Below are 24,461 nucleotides of genomic sequence, written 5' to 3' on the forward strand. Positions count from 1 at the left end.
TATAATCCTAAAGGTAATAAGTGGTAGAGCCATGATTTGATTCATTTTCTCCCCTAATTCCACTGGTTGATAATGTCAAAAGTGCCAACAGATCTATAACATATCCATGAATACAATGTGCCTATCCACCTATGAGATTTTTAACTATTCATGTACTCTAAGATACAAGTTTTGGTATCCTAAAACTCCTTAGTCTTTGAATGTCCTACATGTTTGCATTTCTTTACAATCTCTGAGGTAATATTCAAACAGGATCAATCACTTTCCCTTATTTTTTTTAAAGAGGATTGATCTAAATATACCTAGAAAAGAGCAGATGAACTAATAAATTTTGACTAGCTACTGTATAAAGAGCAGTTGAGCAACAGGTATAAAACTAAAGAAGGACAAGTTAGCATCAGCAAGATCACTGAAAAGATTAAGAAATGACAAAGAGGAACACTGAGTAGGGGATATGTTATTTAGGGATCAAGATGCAACTCTGAGGTAAATTTGTCTTGAATATTATGATGGTCAGTTTAGTATCCTAGAGGGAAACAGTGTAAATGTGAGATTGGGTGTTCTCTAAAACCAATTCCTTGATTGTATAAGATACAAATCTCTTTTGGGGCACCTGGGTGGCTCATTTACTTGAGCATTCGACTGTTGGCTTTGACTCAGGTCATGATATCAGGGTTATGAGATCGAGCTCTGCGTCAGGATCCACAATGAGCATGGAGTCTGCTTGACATTCTTTCCCTCTCCCTCATCCTCTGCCTCTATCCCTACTCACACTCTAAAATAAATAAAATCTTAAAAAAAAATTACAAATCTCTTTTGACTTCAAGATTCTAGAAATTTTCGATGTCCTGAAATAGATTGTCTCCCCATGTCTAAGCAGCTATTCTTATTTAATGTCTATTATCACGGTAGTGACCCTAAGGATATTAAGTATTATTTGGCAATTAAAAAGGTTATAAAATCACAAATTATAGTGAAACTCTAATCCAATTATTCAATTTAAATCAAAGGTGTGTACACCTTTTATGCAGACAATTTTTAATGAAGACAAGAGCAGAGTGAAAGTGAAATCTGTTGGGCTATTGCAGTGTAAGCCTTGTGGGTAAGTAGAATATGTGAGAGACTAATGCAGGATTCAGAAGTTCAATGTTTGCAGGATATCCAAAAATGATCAGTTTTGTGGCACAGATTTATAGATGTAGATGCCAGCAAGGCATTTAATTAAAATGGGTTATATGTTTAATCACCTCTTATTACTTCCAATTGTTTTTTTTTTTTTTTCTATTTGCAAGATATAATTTCCTAGATCCATTCTTTACTATGGAGAAATTTTAGAAAATTTAAAAGTTGAATATTTTAAGGGATATACTATTCATTACGCTAGTTTGAGTGTTCTTTCTGTATATCAATTTACTCAAACTTGATTGCAAGTTGGGAATCACTGGTTTAGTGGTAGTAGCAATGATGGTAGTAGTGGTAAAAACAGGTAATACCTGTTGGATATGAGCCTGGCACTATCTTAGGAACTTTAAATATATTAATTCATGTAACTCCTATAAATGACCCAATGAGATGGGATCTGTATTAATATTTTATATGGAGAAACTGAGACAGCTTGAGTAATTTTGTCCAGGTTCACACAGCTTGTTAATGAAGGAACTGGATTTTAAATCCTGGCACTCAAGCTCCTAGTCTTTGCTTGCTTGCTTTCTTCCCTCCTTCCTTCCTTGCTTTATTTAGAGGAGAGAGAAGGGGAGAGAGAGAGAATCTTAAGCAGACTCCACACCCAGCACAAAGCCAGATGTGGGACTCAATCTCACGACCCCAAGATCATGATCTGAGCCAAAATCAAGAGTCCAACTTCAAACCAACAGAGCCACCCAGGCGCCCCTCTCTGCTGCTTTAAATGAAAATATATCCTGCTTTTGGAATTGTTGTAACTTTTCTTGAAAACATATCTTGCACCTTCAAATGGGTTCAAGTTCACTAATTATTCATTTTAGGGACATTCTCAACTGAAAGAAATATTTGCACTGATCCACAAATTACCACACATTTTTTTTCTGAACACTGGCATATCTTTACAAGGAAGTCAGTCTGATGAGGAGGTAAGTCTCTAGTGATATAACTCAGTAAGACTCTTGGGTATTTATTAACAAAAATCTACACGATTCATGGATATTTATTAACAGGAATCTACATGTGATTCTTTAATTTGAATTTATAATGAATTATGCTAGTATTCTGGAGACTGAATAATTATTTTCTTCCCAGAATGATTCTTCTGTGTTACTAGACAACATTTTGCTACGTTGATTCTATTTGCTACGATTTTATTTAGATTTTTCTGCTTTTATAAGAATATTTATTAATTTATTGGACAATCTTACCAGATTCTGATATTAAATGTGTCCTGGTTTTATAAAATGATTAGAAAGCTTTCCATTTTTTTCCTATGATGAAAATATATGTTCTTTAAAATGAGACAGAACTACTATGATCTTCCTGATTGAGTTTTTCCTTTCTTTCTTTTTTTTTTTTTTTTTGTTACATGGAGATCTTTATTATTATATTCTCCAATAAGCTCATGGAATTTTTTTAATTTGGTATTTGTTCTAGGGTAACATTATGGTAATTCACATTTTTACTAGAAAATCAGTTATGTCTTTTAGTGTTTCAAATTTGTTGAAATAGTTACAAGTAGTATAAACTTGCTTTTTTAATGTCTCCCAAATTTTGCATGCATGTCATTTTACTTTTATAACATTGAAAAATGAGTAATATTTATGCATTCTTATCAGATTTGAAAGTGATTTGACAAAATTCAGCCTGTTATTCTAAAATATAAATAAAATCTTTCATAACCTAGTCTTAAGTATAGCTTAGATAATGTAGTACTTAAAAGCAAATAAAAAATTATTCTAAAAATCTAAAGTTAATTTCTATTGAAATTAGGAGTTAAGTAAGCATGCCAATACACACCGGTGTTATTCAACATTGTATTGGAATGTCCAGTGAGAACACTAAGGTAAAAATCTCTCTCACATATTGGAAACAAATAGCTTTGGATTGACCATATGACAGTGTATGTAAAAAAGGGGTGCCTGGGTAGCTCAGTCAGTTAAGCATTTGCTTTTGGCTCAGGTCATGATCCCAGGGTCCTAGGATGAAGCCCTGCACTGGGGCTCCCTGCTCAGTGGGGAGCCTGCTTCTCCCTCTGCCCCTCCCCCTGCTCAGGCGTTCTCTCTCTCTCTCTCTCTCTCTCATAAACAAAATCTTGAAAAAAGTAAAATTCAATAGCATTTGTCAAACACTTAATAATCTATATATTTACCAATGGAATGAACATTTTACAATGTAAATTGGAAAAATTGTAGTTAGAAAATAAACTAAAATACTGAATTTGACAAGGAAGGCATCAAATTTATGTCAAGTAGACAAAAAATTTATTTCAAAGAACCAAGATCATAAGAAAAAAGTTAAACAGAAAGATAGCATTCTTGAGTTCTAAGACCCAATATCCACCTTGTAAAAGCCAATTCAAATATAAAATTATAAATATCAGGGCTCCCAAACTTGACATTATTTTAATGTAATTCCAAATTGATCTACAACCAAATGGGTTATTTTTATTGTTGTAAGATAATTTAAATTTCATATGAAAAAAATGTCCAAAAGAAGCCCAGAAATGTTTTTTAAAAAGATTATGTGTAAACTTGCATACCTGGCATAAAAACAAACTATAAAGGTATGAAAATCAAACAGATATGGTAATAGCCTAGAAATAGAAGGGAAAAATTTAGAAAAAGAGATCCCCAGAATAGATTATAATGTGTTTGAGAGAGTAATCTATGCTAAGGGAGGTGTTTTAATTTATTCATCTAGGAAAGGAAAGCGTAATTAACATACTATTATGACAACAGGCTAATGTGTATGGAAGAAAAAAGAGTTGCACTCTGTATCAGGGTGTTCTTGGACACAAGCAATAGAAAACAACTCACATGTAGGTGTTGATCCAGCTTACACAGCAAAAAGTCTACAAGTCAGTAGTATAGGCTGAGATAGATGTTATAGGATGTCATAGCAGTCTCCTGCTAGTTTTCTGCTCTTCCAGGTTTTCCGAGGAACTTTACATGATTATCCCTATGATCGCAAAATGGCTACTGCCATTCTAGTCATCCATGCAAGATAAAAAGGAAAAGGGTTTTCCCTTTGCTTTTGCTATTTTTTGTAAAAGAAGTTGTGCCTTCTTAGGATATATCTATAGGTCTTTGGTCAGAATTTGATTCTTCTGGCTTCAGGGAAGTCTGCTGAAAGTGAGCTTTCTAGTCACCATTATAAAATTAGGCCTTGAAGAAAGCAGTTAGCCAGAAAGTTGAATAAGAATTTTCAGACTCTGAAAGTATCACTAACTTATCTTAGCACAAAACTATGTTTCAGAAATATTGAATATTTAAATGTAAACTAAAGAAACTCATAGAAAAAAATTTTTTTCAATGTCTCAGGTTTCTAACTTTGTGAATTTTAAAATTCCCATTTACAAGTTATCTGGAGATACAGATTTAAAAAAAAACAACACCCTAGATTTCTGTATTATAGAAAATCTAACAAGACTACATGAACTATGTGTGTGTGAAAGATACATTCTAAACCAAATTCTAAAGCTAGAGGCTAAAAAAGAAACTAGAATCTTATCAGACTTTATACTAAAATATTTTATTTGATAAAAATAATGAGTTGATAAAATTATACTTGAAAAAGTCTAATATCCAAAATATACTCCCCAAAGCACCCTTATATGTTGACAGGAACATGAAGGAACCAAGAAGAAACATATGTTCAAGTCTTTAAAAAAATAAAAGTGAAGTCTTTCCTTCACCAGATGTAGCCTCCAATTTTGTCTTCTTCATCTCTTAATAAAGCTGTCTTAAGTGTGTCCATGCTATTTACACTTGTTCACCTCTAACTATGAATTCCACTTGCCCAATGTAGTTTCCAGCCCAGTACACAACTTAAACTACTCTTTCAAAGGATAACCAATGACCAACCTCGAGGCTCAATCCAATAAACATAGCTTATTTTCCTCTTCACATTGTTAAACGCCCTTCTTCCCAACATTATCATCTCATCTTTTAAACTTTACTTGAATTATAGACTTACAGAAAGTTGCAAAGGACATACAGTCCCTTGTATACAATACCCAGAGCTTCCGTGAATGGCATCATTTTATATAATTGTACAATAATATCAAAATCAGGAAACTGACACTGGAATAATACTATTTACTAAACCACAGACTTTTTAAGATTTTAAATGCTTCATTTGTGTGTGTGTGTGTGTGTAGTTTTATGCAATTTTATCTCATATACATGTCTCACATAACTACCACCAAAACCAAGACATAGAATTGTCCCATCACCACAAAGGAACTCCTTTGTGCTACCTTTTCATATCCACCCACATGCTCCTGACATTATTTTGTTTCTATTATGACATTTTCCTGCTTTTATCTTACTTTTTATCATCTTAAATATATTTAAAGATTTTATTATTTGTCAGAGAGAGAGAGAGAGTGCGCATGCACAAGCAAGGGGGAGTAGCAGGCAGAGGGAGAAGCAGGCTCCCGACTGAGCAAGGAGCCGGATATGGAACTCAATCCCAGGACCCTGGAATCATGACCTGAGCCAAAGACAGGCGCCTAATTGACTGAGCCACCCAGGCATCCCTCATTTTTAAATATTTATGTTCATAATATAAATATTATTAAATAAAATGTTCCTTATAGCTCTGCCATAGACTCTCTTTTCTTGGAACTCCCTATCAGTACTTCTCAGGGAGGGATTGACTCCTCTCATGCTCAGTCTTCTAAATCAACATCTCTTCTCCATCAAGGCATTCACAAATGGCATTCTACCTGAAATACTCCTATAACCCACTCCCAGTCCCAATCCACCTCCTCCTCCCTGACCACTCTTACTATTTTAGCTCTCAGGAGGTTTTCTCACCTTCTTCCCCATTGTATTAGGTTATGTCCCCTTTTTATGCCCTCCCATTACACCTTATACTTGTTATATTAAGAATCATGTTATGCTCTTTTAATTACTGTGTGACTTCCCTGGTAAAAGATTTAGCTCATAAGGATGGGAACATTTCCATTTTATTTTCTGTTGCTCTTCCAGCATCTAGCCTTACTTGGCCCATATGAGTCACTCAGTAATATCTATTGAATGAAGTCCTATAATTTAATGAACTGATAAACTGAATTGTCTTGATTGTTGGTCTGACCTCAAAAGGTAATAAGTCTTTGCTTCATGACCTCTGTTCTAGTGCCTCAAATCTTGACTTCTAGCATAGTAGAGACTGTAACATATAGCAGAGACATATGGAAAAAGAACAAGTCGTCATGTTAAAAGGAGTATTTGTGTAGTGGGAAAACATAACCAGTGAAGTATTGGGCAATTTCTGATGGATCAAGTTTCCATTGAGAGAATGAAAATTTCCCCCAAACAATCCTTTCTGTATGTTGTTAATTTCAGTTAAGAAATAAATTTCTATCAAAGTGAAGGAAACTAGGATATATTCTACTATAAAAAAGCAAAAAAAAAAAAAAAATGGTTAACATCGATTCTTTGGAGACTCATCTCATACTTGAAGCCAAACTCAATTTGCAGCTAAACTCCCCAATATCCAAAGGAGGATTTACAGCTTAGATGCTATTTTCAAAGTTTGGCAAGAAGGAGTTTACATGCTGTGTCATTAAGCTTATCAAAAGCTTTTCAAATTCTCAAACATATTTTCACCTGTTTTTCCCAAAGCCTAATAAACCATTCCATTACTGCCATTTTTCTTCCTATTTACATATTCTACTTCCCAAATACCCAGTCACAATACACATTCCTTTATTACCCAAATCCCACTTCTGCCTACAGGCTGAAGGATACAGAGTTGCCTTTTCTTTTTTTTTTTTTTTTTTAAAGATTTTATTTATTTATTTTGAGACAGAGAGAATGAGAGAGAGAGAGCACATGAGAGGGGGGAGGGGCAGAGGGAGAAGCAGACCCCCTGCCGAGCAGGGAGCCCGATGCGGGACTCGATCCCGGGACTCCAGGATCATGACCTGAGCCGAAGGCAGTCGCTTAACCAACTGAGCCACCCAGGCGCCCCAGAGTTGCCTTTTCATTATTCCTGTCCATATATGGTCTTCCTCTACTGTGTTTGTGTGTGTACACATGCAGACATGTGCACATTTCTCTTGCATCCCTATCCTGTCAATCATTTGAAATTTTCTTTCCAATATTGGTGAGTCAATCAGATAAGAGAGCCATACAAATATAGGTAGGAGAAAGGACATAACATTTGTGTTTAGGGTAACATTTTTATATGCCTCAGTCCCATCCTTAATTGCTTTATAACACTTATAATAATCTCAAATTGAATAAAAAGTTCTGTTGTTTTGATTTTCTGTTTTTCATTCTGCCTTAACTTTTTTTAAAGTACCAATAATTCTAAAATAGTTAAGTATATAACTTCTCTTCAGCCAGCCCATCTAAACAAATAATTTGTTCTACAAAATCATAGTTACTGGAAGGTCTTGCAACATCACTTACTTGATCAAAATATTATTTATGGCCTGATAATGGAAGATATAAGGAGTGGAGTGTTAAAGAACAGAGAAATTGACACAACTTTTTCTGGAAGATAGTAGAGTAGTAGGATCCTGAGTTCCCCTGGTCCCACGGACATACCATATCAACAAACACATGTATACAACTAACTCTGAAAATAATCTGAAGTCTAGCAAAACAAAATTTTCACAGCTAGTTGTGGAGACAAGCCACAACTAAAAGGATAGGAGAGGTGGAGACATGGTTAGGAACCAAATCCCCAGAGCGACTAAGCACAAACAAGAGGGTTATTACAAACAGATGAGAGGAACAAACCTGAGCACCCCTAGCCCTGGGGACCCATAATGGGAAGATGAGTCTCCATAATACCTGGCTTTGAAATCGGTGCAGCTTAACTCAGAGAGGCAGAGGATGATAGAAAATTAAATCCTCACCCTTAAAGAGCCAGCACACTAAATAGCTTGGCCCAAGATATAGCAGAGAAGCAACAGTTTTAAAAGCACCTGGGTGAAGGAGATTTGTTGACTAATCTTTAAAACATGTATCGGAGGGGCAGGGATCTGCAGAAAGTTCTTCAAAAACAAAAGTACTGCTGGGTGACCTTTTTCTTGCCATCTCCCAAGCCTAGATAGCCAGATGCTTGCAGGAGCCAATTCTAACACTTTCAATCTATGTTACTAGTACTCTATGCCCCACTTCAGCATTCCCCTGCAGACTCACTTCACCCAACCCAAATACCTTGGCAGAAATCCCTCCAAAGTAGCCCTAATACACCCAGCAGGCAGTCTGGAAGAGAACCAATACCACTCTAAAGTGATTTCTGCCCTGGGGAAGAAGGGAGACAACTCTACATACCAGTATGTATGCAGTTCCTTCCACCAGGCCTCTAAGCTGGCTATACAGGGAATAAGCCCTGTTCTTCAGTACACCTGTAGCTGTGGCAGAGGCTTGCAGACAGCTAGGCTGAGTGCCAACCAAGGCCACTAGGGAGGCCATGGTGACTACAGCAGGCCTTTTAATAGTGGGTGGGTGTGTGTGTGGGGGGAGGTGTCTTGACTGCGAACAGGCCTTTTAAACCCTGCAGTGCACCAACAGCAGGCAAAACTGTCATTGCAGCCAGCTGGCTGAAGGCCAGCTTTACCCACCAGTGTGCCGGCAGTGAAGATGGCTCAGCCACAACAGGAAGGTGCAGACAACCCACAAAGAGAACACCCTTGGAGCATGTGGCTCTGGTGGTAGGGGTGGGGATTGTACTACAAGGCACCACAGTACCTCTTCTATATAAAGCTACTACTTCCAAGAGCAGGAGGCATAACTAACCTACCTAATACATAGGGAGCAATAAACAAAATGAGGAAACAGAAGGCTATGCCCAAAATAAAAGAAAACCGCAGCAACAGAACTAAGTGAAATGAAGATAAGCAATATGACTGATAGAGACTTCTAAGTAATAGTCAAAAAAAGTGAATGAACTCAGTGAGAACTTCAACAAAGAAAGAAAATATAAAAAGGAACCACTCAGAGACTAAGAATAACAAATGAAAAATATACTAGAGGGAATCAGCAGATTAGAAGATGCAGAACAATCAGCACTCTGGAAGACAGGGTAATGGAAAGCAACCAAATTGAACAACAGAAAGAAAGAATATAGGAGGTTAAGGGAACTCTGACAACATCCAGTATAATAACATTCACATTATAGGGGTCCCAGAAGGAGAAAGGAGAGAAGAGGTGCACAAAATGTATTTGAAGAAATAATAGCTGAAATATTCCCTAATCTGGGAAAGGAAACAGACATCCAAGTTCAGAAAGCACAGAGGGGCCCTAATAAGATGAACCCTAGGAGGTTACACACCAAGACACATAATAACTAAAAAATGGCAGAAAGTAACAAGAAGAAAATCTTAAAAGCAGCAAGAGAAAGAAAAAGTTACATACAAAGGAAAGCACCAGGCTATTAGCTGATTTTTCAGCAGAAAATTTGTAGACTGGAAGAAATGGCATGATATATTCAGTGTGCTGAAATAAAATAACCTATAGACAATAATACTCTAGCTGGCAAGATTATCCTTCAGTTAGAATTAAAGGAGAGGTGGCTCAGTAAGTTAAGCATCTGCCTTCAGCTTAGGTCATGATCCCAAGGTCCTGGGATCGAGCCCCATGTCAGGCTCCCTGCTCAGCAGGGAGTCCGCTTCGCTCTCTCCCTCTACCCCTCCCCTCTCTCATGCTTGCTCTTTCTCAAATATTTTTTTTTTTAATTACATAAAGGAGAGATGGTTTGCCAGACAAAAGTTAAAAATATCATTAAACCAGCATTACAAGAAATGATAAGGGAATTCTTTAAGTGGGGGGAGAAAGTCATATCTAGATGTTATGAAATTATGAAAAGAAAAAAATCTCACAGATAAAAGCAAACATTCAATAAAAATAATCACTTATAAAGCCAGTATAGAGGTTAAAACACAAAGAAAAATCTACAAAAATTAGTCAATGGACACAAAATAAAGACAAAATATGACATACATAAAACATGGCAGGGGAATAAGAATTTGCTGCTTTTAGAATGTGTTCAAAGTTAAGCAACCATCAACTTAATATAGACTGCTAAACACATAATGGGGTGTTATATATAAACCCAATGGTGACCACGAATCAAAAACCTATAATAGATACACAAAAAATAGAGAAAACAATCCAAGCATAACATTAAAGAATGCCATTTAAACCAAAAGGGAAGAGAGCAAAGAAAAAAATTACAAAGACAACCAGAAAACAATTTTAAAAATATCAATCAGTACATAGCTATTAATTATTTCTTTAAATGTAAATGGACTAAATGTTTCAGTCAAAAGACATAAGGTGATAGAGACCCGTCTATATGCTGCCTATAAGAGACTCATTTCAGACCTAAAACGCAGACTGAAAATGAAGGGATGGAAAAACATATGCAAATTGAAGTGGAAAAAAAAACTGAAATAACAATACTTATCAGACAAAATAGATTTTAAAACAAAGACTGTAGCAAGAGAAAAAGATGGACACTACATGAAAAGGTCAATTCAACAAGAGTATAGAACAATTATAAAAATCTTTGCACACAACATAGGAGCACCTACATATATAAAATATTAACAGACATAGAGGGGAAAAACTGGCCATAATACAATAATAGTAGATGACTTTGACATCTCACTTACTTCGATAGGACATGCAAACAGAAAATCAAGGAACAGTGGCTTTGAGAGACATTAGACCAGATGGACCTGACATATACAGAATATCCCATCCAAACACAACAGAATGCACATTCTTTAAGTGTACATGGAACATTTGCTAGGACAGACCACATGCTAGGCTATAAAAGAAGTCTCAAAAAATATAAGATAGAAATATCATGCATCTTTTCTGATCACAAAAGTATGAAACTAGAGATCAATCACAGAAAAAAGACTGGAAAAACACAAATACGTGGAGACTAAACAAAATGTTACCAAACAGCAAATGAGTCAATGAGGAATCAAAGAGGAAATAACATACCTAGAGATAGAAGGAAATTAAAACACCAATGGTCCAAAATATTTGGGATACAGCAAAAGCAGTTCTAAGGAAAATTTAGTGATACAGTCTTCCCCCCCAAATAAGAAAAGTCCTGGGTAAACGAGGTAACCTTACACCTAAAAGAACTAGATAAACAAGATTAGTAGAAAGGAAAGAAACATCCGAACAGAAATATATGAAATAGTCTAAAAAATTTGAAAAAAAATTGAAACCAAGAGCTCATTCTTTGAAAAGATAAACAAAATTGATAAACCTTTAGCCAGACTCAAGAAAAAAGAGAATTCAAAATCTGAAACAAAAGAGAACAAATGACAGAAATATGAAAGAACATAAGAGAATACTACAAAAAGTTATATGCCAACAAATTGGGCATACTAAAAGAAATGGATAAATTCCTAGAAACATAATTCTCAAAAAATGAATCAGAAAGAAATATGAAATCTGAACAGACCAATTACTAGCAACAAAATTGAACTGGTAATTAAAACTACCAACAAACAAGTCCAGGACCAGATGGATTCACAGGTGAATTCTACCAAACATTTAAAGAGTTAATATCTATTCTCCTCAAATTATTCAAAAGATAAGAGGAAGAAAATTTCCAAATACATTCTATGGAGGATAGCATTATACTGATACCAAACCAAAGACACTACCACAAAAAAAAGAAGACTATAGGCCAAAATTTCTGATGAACCTAGATGCAAAAAAGCCCTCAACAAAGTATTAACGAACTACATTCAACTATACATTAAAAGGAACATTCACCACAATTGAGTGAGATTTATTCCAAGATCACAAGGGTGGTTCTATATTTATAAAACAATGTGATACACCACATTTAGAAGAGGAGGAATAAGGGCCCCTGAGAGACTCAGTCAGTTAGGCAACCAACTCTTGGTTTTGGCTCAGATCATGATCTCAGGGTTGTGAAATTGAGCCCTGCATGAGGTTCCATGCTCACTGCAGAGTCTGCTTGAGATTCTTTCCCTCTCCCTCCCCACAACTGCCCATTCCCTCTACTCTCTCCCATGCACGCACGCTCTCTCTCTAAAATAAATACAATTATATATAAATATATAATATAGATTTATATATAAATATATAAAATTATTTCTTTGTCAGAGAGAGAGTATGCAAGAGCTCCCAAGCAGGGGGAGCAGTAGGCTGAGGGAGAGGGAGAAGCAGGCTCCCCCTTGAGCAAGGAGCCTGATGTGGAACTCGATCCCAGGACCCTGGGATCATGACCTGAGCCAAAGGCTGACATTTAATCAAATGAGCCACCAAGGTATCCCTAAAATAAATAAAATCTTAAAAAAAAAAAGAGGAATAAAAACCATGTGATCATCTCAACGGATGTGGAAAAAGCATTGACAAAATACAACATTCCTTCATTATAAAGACTTTCAACAAAGTGGGTTTAGAGAGAATATTCCTCGATATAGGTTATATGTGAAAAAACCACAGCTAACATTATACTCAATGGTGAGAAACTGGAAAAAACAATAACAACAAAAACAAGAACAAAAAAATCAAAGCTTTTCCTCTGAGAACAGGAACAAGACAGGATGTGATTGTCACCACTTTTATAGAACATAGTACTAGTAATCCTAACTGCAAAAAATTAAAAATTATCCAAATTGGTAAGTGAAAAGTAAAACTGTCACTATTCGCAGATGACATACTATATATAGAAAATGCTAAGACTCCACCCCCCCAAAAAAAACCCCAAAAAACTATTAGAATAAATTCAGTAAAGTTGCAGGATACAAAATTAAAGTACAGATTTCAGTTATATTTCTATGTACTAATGACAAAGTAGTGGAAAGTTAAGAAAACAATCCCATTTACAATCACACCAAAGTAATATCTAGGAATAAATCTAACCAAGGAAGTGAAATACCTATACTCTGAAAGCAATTAGACACAGATAAGAGAAATTAAAGAGGGGCACCTGGGTGGCTCAGTCGGTTAAGCGTCTGCCTTTGGCTCGGGTCATGATCCCAGGGTCCCAGGATCAAGTCCCGTGTTGGGCTCTCTGCTAGGTGGGGAGCCTGCTTCTCTCTCTCCCTCTGCCTGCCACTCCCCCCTGCTTGTGCTCTCTCTCTGTGTCAGATAAATAAATAAAATCTTTAAAAAAAATAAAAAGAAAAAGAAATTAAAGAGGACACAAACAAATGGAAAGGTATACTATGTTCACGGACTGAAAGAATATTGCCAAGTCTATACTACCCAAAGCAATCTATAGATCTATAGATCTATAAAAATACCAGTAGTATTTTTCCAAAGAATTAGAATTAAGTAATTCTAAAATTTGTGTAGAATCACAGAAGACCTCAAACAGCCAAAACAATCCAGATTTCAATATATACTACAAAGCTGCAGTAACCAAAACAGTATGATAGTGGCCCAAAAATAGACTAACTAATGAAACAGGATAGAACGCACAGAAAGAAACACATGCTTATATGATTAATCTTTGATGAAGAAAGCAAGAATATACAATGGGGAAAAACAGTCATTTCAATGAATGGTGTGGGGAAAACTAGACAGCTACAGACAAAAAAATGAAACTGGAGCACTTTTTTAGACCATATACAAAAACAAACTCAAAGTGGATTAAAGATCTAAATGTAAGTCCTGAAACCATAAAACTCCTCAAAGAAAACATAGGTAATAATCTCTTTGGGCATCAGCCTTAGCGACATATTTTTGGATATGTCTCCTCAGGCAACAAAAGGGAAACAAAAGCAAAAATAAACCAAAATACAAAGCTCTTGTGCAGCAAAGGAAGACATCAACAGAACAAAGCACAACCTACTGAATGGGATAAAATATTTGCAAATGATATATCTGATAAAGGATTAGTATCCTAAATATATAAAGAACTTATACAGCTTAACACCAGAAAAAATGCAATTAAAAAATAGGCAGAGGACATAAATAGACATTTTTAGATGGCCACACACAAAAGGATGCTGATCACTAATCAAAGAAATGTGAAACACCACCACAATGAGATGTCATCTTGCACGTGTTAGAATAGCTAGTAACAAAGACAAGAAATAGAGTGTTGCAAGGATGTGGAGAAACAGGAGCCCTTGTGCACTGTTGGATGAAATGTTATTTGGTGTAATCACTGGAAAACAGTATGGAGGTTCCTCAAAAAAATTAAAAATTGAAATACCATATAACCCAACAATTCCATGGCTAGATATTTACCCAAATAGAGTGAAAGCACTAATTTAAAAAAAAGATACAAGGACCTCTACATTAATTGTAGGATTATTTACAATAGCCAAGATATTGGAAGCAACCCAAACGTTCCTCAATAGATTAATAAAGATCTATATACATATGCAATAGACTATTAGTCATGAAAAGAGAGATCTTGCCATTTTTGACAACATGGATGCTAAGTGAAATAAGTCAGAGAAAGACAAATACCATATACCTTATGTATGGAATCTAAAAAACAAAACAAAAATCAAACACTCAAATACAGAGAACTGGAGGTCACTAGAGGGAAGGAGGGTAGGAGAATGGATGAAAGAGGTAAAAGTATTAAAAAGTACAGGTTTCCAGTTATAAAATAAGTCACAGAGATGGAAGGTACAGCATAGGAAATATATTCAGTAGTACTGTAATTACTTTGTGTGAGTGACTACACTTATGGTGAGCACTGAGTAACTTAGAGAATTGTCAAATATGTTGTACACCTGAAACTAATATGACATTGTATGTCAACTATACTTCAATAGAGAAACTGACACATATGGCCTTTAATACCTTAGTCATTAACCAGGTTAATGCTAGGCCTCTTATACAAAAGTATTTTTTCACATACATGGTGATAATATGGGAAATACTGCTACTTAGAAAACAAATATCAGGGAAGATGTTACAACGATAACTTTTGAATAATTTTACAGAGCTAATGACATAAAATATTAAGCTGATTTTTAAAAGCTTTTTTTCAAAGCTAAATATTTTTTTTCAAAATGTGAGTATATGTGGGGCACCTGGATGTCTCAGTTAAGTGTCAGACTCGATTTCAGCTCTGGTCATGATCTCAGGGTTGTGAGATAGAGCCCTGTGTCAGGCTCCACCCTGGGCATGGAGCCTGCTTAAGATTCTCTTTCTCCCTCTATCCCTTCCCTACTTCCTCTCTCAAAAACAAAACAAAACAAACAGATTTGACCAATTCCTCAAAAATTATTTTGTGGATTACATAGAAATCAAAGTTACAATGAGGGGTTTCTGGTAACCAAAGTGTATAAGATCCATGGTATAGTTGGAGATTCTACTTAATGTGAACTAGATGAAAAGAAATGGAAGAGTGGAGGTTTTATATATTTTTATCACATGAATCTTTATAACAAACTTGAATTCTTATAGGGATAATAAAAACTGAAACATGAACTATACTTATGATGCAATGGATAACTTACTGCTAAAGGAAATAACTCCCTTGGTTTACACTGTTTGTAAGCAACTTTTTTCCCCTCTGTAGATTCATATTTTTAATATCCAAAATGATCTTGCCTTCCATGAGACTTTGTTATCTGTTGCCAACTGTCACCAAAAAAAAAAAAAAAATCAGTGATGTTAAAAGAAGTCAATGATTTGTTTTATTGCTGAAACAGATATTACTTTTTCTTTCCCTTCCAAGCTTCTGCATGTCAAATGCACAATTTGCTTTGAGTTTAATGAAACTTCTTCTAAAATTTCATTTTGGTAAACCCCCAGAAAAGCACAGAGGATAACAGAATAACAAAGATTGCAAGTGACCTCAAATATTTTCTTAGTCAAGCATATTAAATACATGGAGGGCACAATGAACATACTAATTATTTGTATCATGACATTTTAGTATCATTTTGTATCTTTTAGAATATATAGGGTTTAGAGTTCTGATTCTGTAATAACATTGTCAATGGTTCTACTGGGTAGATTTTTTCTTTCAGAATTCAATGATATGAGAATTATTTTGATTTGTATTGACATAACCCCTACAAATACATTTGTGTACACAGCATGGTACAAACTTTGGACCTCTTTGTCACTCTAAAATTCCTTATTGCCTCATAGAAACTAATACACAATAGATAACAACTGTATAGCAATTAACAAAACACTGTGTTATCACAAATATAACTTTCATTTGGTCTTCACAATTCATGGTACTGAAGCCATAACTGTTATGAATTCATTCCTCACCATGTTATGTATGGAGCATACTAGAATGAGAATAGAGAGCCCTACCTCAATTTTAGAGTTGAGAATAAAACCACCTAAATTAATGATCTAAAAATCATATGAGTCTTTGGGCAAATCACTCAACCTCTTTACATTTGAATTTTCTCATATGTAAATTGAGAAGGTTGAGTTACATAAGTGGTTCTCATCACTGGCTATACATTGGAATCATGTGAGGAGCTTTAAAAAATTAGTGACATGCAGACCCCACCCTGAAGGATTTTTGGAATAATTGATGCAGGTTAAGGACCAAGCATTATTTGAGATTTTTCAGGTAATATTAATGTATAGCCCTAGTTGAATATTGCTGAATTAGATTTTACCTAACAACTTTTTCAAGCTCTGAGAATGAAATCAAAAATCGAATTTTTATGTATTCCATTTTTCTTGACTTAGAGACATTACTAAAATAGGATTTTTTTAACCACTTCATAAGACAAAATTACAGCATAGAAAATTATAGATAAGAAATATTTAAGGGAAATAGTATTTTTTAAAGATGTGAGAGAGAAAGAGAGCAAGTGTAGAGGGGGGACAAAGGGAGAGGGGAGAGAGAATCTCAAGCAGACTCGCCACCAAACACAGAGCCTGATGTGGTGCTCAGTCTCAAGACCCTGAGATCATCATCTGGGCCAAAATTAAGAGTCGGCCAATCAACTGGCTGAGCTACCCAGGTGCCCCATATTTTATACATATATATTTGGTTTTACCATATGAACTTTGATATATTTAATGGCTTTTGTGTCTCAGGCTGTGTCTATGCAGAGGCCATTACTTGAATATAATAGTGAAACACTATACTGATCTGTAACTGCATTGTAGCATTTGAAATACTTCCAGTAGCAGACATACTATACTGCCTGATATGCTAGAATACCTTGGTAACAGCTTCATGAACCTGAATTCCTATGATGTGTGATGACTTGTTTTGTCAATATAGAGAAAACAACCTATGACTTTTACTCAACATACTTCAAACTTGATTTAAATACTTTCATTAAATCTGATGCCAAGAACCTGTTCGTCATTGAAAAACCTCACATGAAGATATGTGAAATGAAATATAAATATGTAAATTTTTAAAAGATTTTATTTGAGACAGAGTGTGAGTGAGAGTGCACATGAGTGGGACAGAGGGGTATAGGGAGAGAGAGCAGACTCCCCACTGAGCATGAAGCCCAATGTGGGGCTCTATCCCAGGACCCTGGGATCATGACTTGAGCAGAAGGCAGACACTTAACTGACTGAGCCACCCAGGCACCCCTAAATATGTAAAATTTTTAAACCTTCAAAGAGAACAAGTTACCCATTTGAAATCTAAGTGAACCCAGTAACTTTTCATTTCTACATATTTATTTTCATAGTCTGGTCCAAATCACTATTTTTGTCAAAATAGAATTTTTTACTTTATTGATCATTGATCATGAATTTTTAAATTATTAATTGGTGAAATATGTAACTGTTTAAAGTAATAGTAATACTATTCATGATTGTAGTGTGTGTATATATGTATAAGTGAAATGACAATATTTTAAGGGACTGGAGTGAGAAGTTATGAATACGGTATCTTTACCACCCACAAAACATACAGTGTTGTTTGAAAGTGGATTTAGATTAATTTTAAATGTTTATTGTAAAATATAGGGCAGCCATAATTTTTAACAAGGTATGATTAATATACTTAGACAAAATGGAATCATAAAAGTCTCAAAACCAGAAAAAGCAGAAAGAAGATAAACAAAAACCAAGTGTAACGAATAGAAACAGTCACATACATGGTAGACATTAACTATATCAACAAAAATCTTCAATGTGAATGGTCTACATACATCAATTAAAAGATAGACTGACAAAGTGGATTTTTTTTTTTGAAGACTCAACTTTATGTTGTCTACCAGAAGCTCACTTTAAATGTAAAGACAAAGGTTAAAAGTGAAGGAATGAAGAATATACCATGAAAATAAAAAAAGCAAAATAAAGCTGTAGTAATATTTTAAATTCAGACAAAACAGATTTCAGAACAAAGAAAATTATCAGGGGTAAAGAGGGTTGTATTACAGAATGGCCAATTCTCTAAAAATACACAAGTATTAATGGACAATTTGTGAAATAACTCAATGTCAAAACTGATAAAACTACAAAAAGAAATAGACAAGTCCACTATTACAGAGAACATTATTGGAACATTCAAAGCCCTCCTTTAAATAATTGATAGACTTTAACAGGCATAAAAATCTCAAAGGATATGGTTGAACCGTATAGCACCATCAATAAACTGGACCTAAATGACATTTACAAAATTCTTCAAACAGCAACTGCATATGCACTTCTCTTAAGGTCACATGGATTATTTAGCAAGATTAACCACATTATAGGCCACAAAACACAGCTAAAATAATTTTAAAATAGAAATCATATAAAATGTTATTAGAACCGAGGAATTTTTAGATAAAAATTCATTTTTGAAAGCTGAAAAAAATCCCAAATTATTTGGAGATTAAACACATTTTTAAACAATGCATGAGTCAGAAAGAAGCCTTAACCATTTAAAAAAATATTTTGAATTAAAATGAAAATACATCACAACATATGTAGGATACAGCAAAAGCAGTACTTAGAGGAAAATTTATAACACTGGGTATGTATTTATAAAGAAAAAAGTCTAAAAGCAATACTCTAGGCTTCCATCTTGGGAAATGATACAAAGAGCATCAATTTAAACCTAAAGCAAGCGGAATAAAAGTTAGATGAAATAAAAGAAGAAATCAAATCGCAAATGTGAAATCAATAGAGAAAAATAACAAAATTGAAAGGTCATAATAAAAAATACAGAAAATACAAATTAATGTCAGAAATCCATGGGCATTAAAGAAATTATTATGAACTCAAATTTGGTAACTTGGGTGAAATGGACCAATCCTTGAAATTCAAAAACTACCAAAATGCACACAAAAAGTAAATATTAGTCCTACACTTATTAAATAAATTTAATCAATAATTAACATCTTCCTGAACATCATACCCAGCTGGGTTCACTGGTAAATTGTACCAAATATTTAAGGAAGAAATTATACCAATTCTCTACACTATCTTGCAGAAAATGGAAGCCATAATTACTCTGATATCAAAGCCAGAAAAAAAAAGGAATTGAAAGAAAGAAAAGAAAAAGAACAGACTATGACTACAGTTGTAAAAATCCTCAACAAAGTATTAGAAAAGAATCCATAATATATAAGTAGAATTATACACCACGACCAAGTAGGATTTCAGGTTTCAAGGCTGGTTCAACATTCAAAAATCCATTAATGTAATTCACTGTATCTACTGGCAAAAAAAAAAAAGATTTTATCAATTAATGCAAAGAAATCATTTAACAAAATTCAACACTCATTCATGATAAAAATTATCAAACTAGGAATGGGGGGGCGGGGGACTTCCTCAACTTAATAGAGAGTACTTACCAAAAACTTATTGTTAATAATGAGAAATTGAATGTTTTTCTCCTAACATTGGGAATGAGGCAAGAACACACCATCTTACTACTTTTAGTCAACATCATCCTGGAAGACCTAGCTAGTGCAATAAGACAATAGGTAAAATGTATACAGATTGGGCAGGAAGTAAAAACACTGCCTTTGTTCACATATAGCGTTATTATCTATGTAGAAAGCCCAAAGAATTGACAAAAATCTCTTGGTTCTCATAAGCAATTATAGCAAGGTCATAGGATACAAGGTTAATAAACAAAAGTCATTTGCTTTCTATATACCAACAGTGAGTAATTTTGAAATTAAAGATACCATATACATTAACTGCAAATATATGAGATATTTAAGGAATAAATGTAATACCTATATGTAGCTAACTAAATATGATGAAATAAACTAAAGATTTAAGTAAAGAGACATTTCATGTCCATGGATTGGAAGACTCAGGATTTTTGTAATACCAATTCTTCACAAATTTATCTATCCATTTAATACAATCCCAATCAAATTATTTTGTGGATATTGACAAAGGGATTATAAAATTTACTTGGAAAGGCAAAATACCAAGAATAGCCAACACAATGCTGAAGAAAACAAAGTTTGAGAACTGACACTATCTGATCTGAAGACTTATTGTAAAGCTACTGTAATGAAAACATCATGGTATTATCAAAACAATAGGCACCAAAAACAAAAGAAAATAGACGCACAATAGAATTGTCAGTGGAACAATATAAAGGGCTCAGAAATACACCCACACAAATATAGTCTAACTGATCTTTGCCAAGACAATCCAGTGAAGATAAGCTTTCCTACAAATGATGCTAGAAATACTGGGTATCCTTATGCAAGGGAAAAAGTCAATCCAGACCCAGACTTTACCTATTTCACCAAAATTAACTCAAAATCATAGATGAATGGTTGTGAGGGAATCCAGGTAAGTGGGAAGTAGGTGAAGCAGAGGGGATTTATACAGCAAAGCAACTATTCTCTATGGTACTGTACAGTAAATGTATGACATTATTCATTTCTCAAAACCTATAAAACTTTCCAACCTAAAAAACGAACCTTAGAGTATGTAAATATTTAAATAATTGGAAGGCAGAAGGATCCCAGAAAAAAAAAAATGCAGATTAATCAGGAAATATAACTATATCACAATTATATGAAAAAACCTCGCCTGAAGGTGATGGGGAAACAGTGCTAACCTAAGTAACTTGAAAAAAAAAAATGGAGTAAGACTACAGGGAAAAATAATTGCACATGAGTACTATACTCTAGTTGATAACATCATTTCCCACTGGGATAAGGGATTAAAAATTCTGATACTGCTATTCATATATAGTAGAATTGAACAATTAAGTAATTAGCGAACAGTGAGAACAAGGTTTCTCACTGTTGGAGTGGGAATCTACAGATAACCAGGAGAAGGGGACTAGAATGATCTATGTGGTAATGAGTAAATTGGAAACAGAACTCATATTCAAGTCACTGAACATACAGATAATTACAATTAGAAATATTTATAAATATGTGTGTAATTACGGGTAACATATATTTCTTTGCTCTAACTGGTAGCAGGCCTAAAAAAAAATGAGACACCAATAACAATTAACCTACCTGAAACCCAAACCCTGATTTCCACTTTCCATTAAAAGGAACCAGGGGTCCTTGGAGAAATGCTAATTCTAGAACGAGGGCGGAAAATTAGGACATATGTAAGAGGAGACTGGAGCATCTTACAGTGACAGAAAGTAAGGAATTCTAAAAACAAAAACAAAAAGTCCACAACACACGATAGTGAGGTATTTCAAAGGGACACAGGAACCAACCAAAAGAGATGCCAATGGCCAAACCTAGAGCTATTTGATTGAGAATATAAGTACAGGAGTATTGAACTATGACCCTCATGTCTACACTAATAACAAATGGCCAAATAAATTAATAAGCAGGGAAATATCCAATGGAGAATTCCAAAGAAAGTATACAGATACTCTATCTTAAAGAGGCAAAGCATAAATCCCTACTCCTTAAGTGAGTGGTGCATAATAACTTCTATCCAAAGCCTATAGTATGAAAAGGAAATAAAGATTAATGTGACAATGGGAAAAGTTTTATAAGCACTACTTCAGGCAGGTGATTAAGGTCAACAATGGCTAGAAGTCATGTTAATACCATACTCTCTTGAAATGATGTGATGAGATTGGAAGTTCACCTGTGATCTTCCTCAAAATTCATGATCCCAGTATAATTATGAGAAAGACAAATGTCAATAGGCATCCTACAATATTGCTTTATCCTAAACAAGGAAAGTCTGCAAAATTGTCACTGCCAAGAGGAGCCTAAGGAGACATGCCTACTAAATGTAGTACCCTAGATGAATTCCTGGAACACAAAAGGTCATTAGATAAAAATTGAGGAAATCCGAATAAAGCATAAACTTTTGCTACTCATAATGCATGAATATTGGTTAATTGTCCTAAACATCATAAAAGTATTAGAGGAAACTGTATGGGGTATATTTGGAAACTCTACTACCTGTTCAACATTTCTGTAAATCTAAAACTCTTCTAAAAATACAGTATTGGGCGCCTGGGTGGCTCAGTCATTAGGCGTCTGCCTTCTGCTCAGGTCATGATCCCAGGGTCCTGGGATCGAGTCCCATATCAGGCTCCCTCCTCAAGGGGAGGCCTGCTTCTCCTTCTCCCACTCCCGCTGCTTGTGTTCCTGCTCTTGCTATCTCTCTGTCAAATAAATAAATAAAATCTTTAAAAAATAAATAAATAAATAAAAATAAAAATACAGTATTAATAAAACATTTTCTAAATTAAAATGTATGCTGACAGATGGCAACTACTCACCACAGTGAGCATTGTATAACATATAGAATTGTCAAGTCACTATGTTGTATACCTGAAACTAATGTAACATTATATGTTAACTATATTTAAAAATTAGTCTAGCAACCCTTACCATTACTGCTGTTATCAGAATCTCCAATTTCTTTGAAATGAAGTCAATAAAATAGGACCCATATTTACCTGAAACAATTATAATGTGACTAAGTTCATTGATGTAAGAGATGATATATTAATCTTTTAAAAATTCTTCATAGTGTTCAGCAAAGAAACACACATATAGTAGGCATTCAAATATTTGCTAATTTGAGCTGATTATTTGGAAATGGGTCATACTGGAGAATAGAGTGGTAATAGCAAATAAAAACAAAGGAATTTACTTTGGGAGATATCTAGAAAAGTGGTAGAGAGAGACTTCAAAAATTTGTCCATGTATCTGGAGGATTTTGCAGATAGGAGGGACCTAAGAATATATATTCTTACTGAGAGGCTCTACATAATAGATGGTGGTGGGACATCCTTTCTAGAGATCAGCCCCTAGTAGTATTAAAAAAAAAAAAAAAAAACCATGCTCACCTCTCAGACCTTATACTTATTGATACAGCTTCCCACTATGTTGAAACTAGAAAAGGCACATTGTGGTAACTGAACATTGTGAATAAAAGACCTCAATTTGATCATTTATAAGACAATTTCTTCTTAGTGTAGTCCTAGTGAATCAATTGAAGCTAAAAATATCTAAATGCAATGTTTGAATTATATCTAGTACTGTGTAACTTTTCTACTAAAAAAAGTTTGTGAGACCAATTCAGTGCTTCATCAACTTTCAGACTGCATTGTTCAGAAAACTTGGGTATACCAGAAAGTTCCTTGAAGGCAGCAGAGAGGATAATGGTGGAGCTCCTGAATTTTAATTGGGTCCTATTGTTACTTTGGTCTTTCAAAGATAAAAATAAAATTGTTTAAATAGTTTTATTAATAAATGTGTAAATAATCATGATCCATTATTTTCACTCATTTTATTCCCTAGAAGTCGTGAAGTCATGAAATTAAACCAAGCTAGAGGCAGAGAAGAAACCAGGACAAGGTCTTAGCAACTTCTAATACTGCAATATTACCAACCAGTATTTACTAAAAATGGCCTAAGAATTTAGTTGAAATTTGACTTTGTATAAGAAGATACTATTTAAAGTATACTTTTTTCATTTTTGTAAGAAAAATTTTATCCTAAAATTGTGTTAAGGGGCACCTTTCAAGTTTGATATAGAACATGAGGAAGACTATTTTGAAGGATAAGTGAAATGCACTCCTTGGCCTTTAGTTCTGATGTAGATATGAAACTCATCCGAGTCCTTCAGAAATCAATGAATTAAAAAACGGGCAGAAGATTATGAACAGACATTTCCCCAAAGACGACATACAGATGAAAAACAGACACATGCAAAAATGCTCAACATCACTCATCATCAGGGAAATGCAAATCAAAACTACAATGAAATATCACCCCATGCCTGTGAGCACAGCTAAAATCAAAAACAGAAGAAACAAGTGTTGACAAGTATGTGGAAAAAAAGGAACCCTCTTGCATGGTTGGTGGGAAACTGGTACAGCCACTGTGGAAAACAGTATGGAGCTTTCCTCAAAAAATAAAAAATAGAACTACCCTACTATCC

The 24,461-nt window shown here is 34.5% G+C and overlaps 1 pseudogene; it reads right to left on the reverse strand.

Moving 5' to 3' along the window:
• Positions 1-8,621, reverse strand: part of LOC144378927 (anaphase-promoting complex subunit 11 pseudogene) — a 56,772-nt pseudogene extending 48,151 nt beyond the window's left edge.
• Between the last annotated feature and the right edge of the window lie 15,840 nt (positions 8,622-24,461).

This window comes from Halichoerus grypus, chromosome 9 (assembly GCF_964656455.1).
Source record: "Halichoerus grypus chromosome 9, mHalGry1.hap1.1, whole genome shotgun sequence".
NCBI lineage: Eukaryota > Metazoa > Chordata > Mammalia > Carnivora > Phocidae > Halichoerus > Halichoerus grypus.